This window comes from Ricinus communis, chromosome 9, assembly GCF_019578655.1.
Source record: "Ricinus communis isolate WT05 ecotype wild-type chromosome 9, ASM1957865v1, whole genome shotgun sequence".
Classification (NCBI taxonomy): Eukaryota; Viridiplantae; Streptophyta; class Magnoliopsida; order Malpighiales; family Euphorbiaceae; genus Ricinus; species Ricinus communis.
Window position 1 is genome coordinate 24970701 of NC_063264.1, and position 3696 is coordinate 24974396.

A 3696-nucleotide genomic window follows, 5' to 3' on the forward strand; every position below is an offset into this window, starting at 1 on the left:
TATTTATAAGTGTTGACGCGCTCAAAACTTATATTCATTACTAAATTATTTTAGACTTGCTCGCTCGACAATTTAAACTTTTATGTGTGTGCTTAAGTCAGCTACACAACTTGCTTTAAACTTAATCTTATAACTTAAATTGATTTCAAGAAATTTCATTTCCGTCTCACATATTACTCATCTAATTTTTGTTCTTCTCAATTAAACTCCTACTTTGAAAATCTAGAACCATCCATTTAAGTTTCTCATTGCTATACCAGTCTATTGTATCTATTGCATATCATTGTCAGTATGTTAGCAAGCAATTGCATTAGCATTAAATGAGGTGATTTTTTGTAAAAGATATGCAAAACAAGTTTTACAAGTCCAATCCACCTTCCTCCTGAACTAAAATCACCTAACCTATATCCTATTTTATAGAATTACGGAAATTTATAAATAATAGCTTCACTTTTGCTTATTTCAACAAATAATTTCACTCAAAAATACACTAAATACAAACAATATACATAATTTTGAGTATTTACTCCCTCTAAACAATCTCAGTATCTTTATTTAGAGATATCTCTCCTAAAGCCAATTTCTAGTGCAAAAGGCTTAGTAAAATCCTTCCTAAAACACTTAAGATCGAATAATATTATAATTCATAAAAGTGGAAACTTAAACTATATAAGTTATTTTAGCATAAGATTGTTTATAGGTTCCTAAGCCTATGACAATCTCAACTGAAAAAATGACAAATTTAATTGAAGAAACTCATGATGTTGGCAGGATTGTATTTCTGCAGCCTTTGCTGATTATACGTAGTCTGAGCAGATCCAAACCAAATTTGTCTCGAAGATTTTTTTTTTTCAATATGATCAATCTCCATGAATAAGATATAGTTGGATCAATATAAAGTTTTCATTTATAAAGTTTGCTTAGGGTTTTGGTCTTAAACAAGGGTATTTATAGTGCTTTTTATTTCTAATTATAGCAGCTTTTCTTTCTAGTAAAAATAAATGTAGTAAGGTTGCTTAAAGGTTTTGAGGGTTTAGGTCAAGTAATAGGTGGTTTAGTGCTTGGGGTTCTTTTCTATTTATAATTTATCAGTTTGATTTTTAGTTTTGGTAAAAATAGGTAGAGGTTAGATATGGTTATTTCATGAGTAAGTTTGGTTTGAGGATATTGATATGGGCATGAAATTTTAAATTTATGTTAATAGAGAGGGTTGATAATGTGGTTGTGACTTGTGAGGACATATTTTATGGGTATTATGGTCTAGGGACTTGAATTTCCTATGGGAGTTGATAAAGAATGATCTAGTCGCTATAGAGATAGAGCTATAGTTGATTTAGATAGTTGTTTACTTATCTTAGTTGTACATCTACTATTTTCATCATTTATATCCTATATATATATATTGTACGTACTCTTGTTGATCAATATACAAATATCATTATGTTATCATGGTATCCGAGTCTGTTAGGGTGTAATAACTAAAAGCCTTTTTTTGTTTTGTTCTTTCTGTTGCTATGGCTATCAATAGCTCTACTAACACTGCTATAATCCCATCCTTGTCATCTTTGCCTATTTCAACACTACCCAATATAGCACATCAATTAGCTATTAAACTTAACTCCATAAATTACTTACTATTGGAAGCTCATATCTTATCCTTACTAGATTGTTATGATTTCACAAAACATGTGGATGGTACAATTGACCCTCCTCCGAAATTAACTAGTAATGATCAACCAAATCTTGCGTATAATGTATGCTTTCATCAAGATAAGTTGGTACTAAGTTGGCTTATTGGCTCAATCAGTGAAAACTTTGTTCCTCAAATTGTTGGGGTATCTAATACAAAAATGGCTTAGCAAAAACTTGCAAGTACATATGCTTCGGGTTCAAAAGCGCATATTTGGACAATAATTTTGAAGTTTTATCAATTGATAAAGGAGAGCAACAAATCAGTTGCTCAATATACTCAGTGTGCAAAGAGTATGTTTGATCAACTTGCAAAACTGGATACTCCAGTGAATAAAGATGATTTACTTCAGGTTGTTGTGAACAGTTTGGTATCAACATATCACGCCTTTGTTCGATCTCTTACAAAAAAATTAGTTGTTGTTTGCTTTGATGATCTTTACGATCTATTGTTAAGCGAGGAAGAAAACTTTGCAGCTAATACATCGATGGATACTTCTTCAATTATTGCACCAACGACACACATCGCAACAAATACTCAACCTACTCAGCCTACTTGAGAATAGTCATATAATTGTGGACGAGGTGGCAGAAATTCATGAGGCAAAGGTCGTTTTAACAGTAATTTTATGCCTCCATCTCCCTAATCTTTTTAGAGTGGTTAACATAATATCTTCTTGATTCTTCAATTGAATGTCATAATTATTATGGTGTTTACCTTAGATGAACCAAGAAGCGGAAAGATTTGAATTGGTGAAGCAGAATGAATGATAAATTAAAATTTTGATGAAGAAATCAGAGATATGCAAGAAGAGAAATCACACGAGATTTATAATGGTTCGGGTATTAACAAACTCTGTATCCGTGCCCTAATTTCTAATTGGGATTCCACTACTCACTTTCACAGATGCAATGGAGTTTTCTCAAGCTCACTCACAACTTAGCATTTTTGTTTCACACTAAACCTTATAACTTGTGCTTTATGGCTAACACACAACCCTCACAAGTATTTTATATGGGCGAACTCTCAAATGCAATCCAAGTATTCTTACTAACACTCACAAGAGTAATGAAAGCTTTTACAACAATCAAAATCACGTAATTTATAAGAAATTAATTCCAAAAAGATGACAAGATAAAAATGAGCTCAAGGAGGTTGTTGATTAACCATTTAAGGCTATTTAAGGAGGTATCTACCTTCGAATCCTCAAAGAGTCGTCACTCACATAATAGCTAATGTCACGACTCCATCCGTGGACCTGTGACCAGCACTAGGGAATGGGTAGGCGTAAGGCCGCCGAATCCCGTAGTAAGCCCGACACTCACTAACTCAATCAAATCTCAATCTCATTTTTCTGATGCCACAATTATCTTAACATTCAAATTTTACATAATTAATTTGGTCTGCCGGAAAAATTAGGCGAGACCCGAAACTACAGAAAATTACATATGATACATCTACTATTACTACTGCGGAGAATCTAAGATCTTACAAATTAACATACCAAATCGAATACACCACCCGATGATGAAGGAGTCGGGTTACTGATTAAGAGTCACGGGAAGACTAACAGTCACGAATCTGAAAAAAAGTAAATTGAGACTGTCAGTCTCGAGAATGAGTTAAAATCAAATAATCTAGAGACTATTGCAGTCTTCACAGAAAATATTAATTATTCAAATCAGTATATCAAACTCTGAACATAAATACAAATCATACCATAATAAAAAAAATGAAAAATAAATAAATAAAAATATATTTTTACTTTTACGGGACGAGTGGCTCAGTAGAACCCTAACCCCAAATTCTAGTAGCCTTTTGGCTCTCTTAATCTAATAAGACTGGCGCCCAGAGAGCAATGCTCGACCAGGGGCCTTACCTCCTGCAATTTACTCAAATCAGCCCAGAGAGCCATGCTCGACCAGGGCAAAACTCATAATAATCTTATTACTTGTCCATGATCGTTACCGGTGCGCACACGGTCCTGATGTAACCCACCAGGTGGC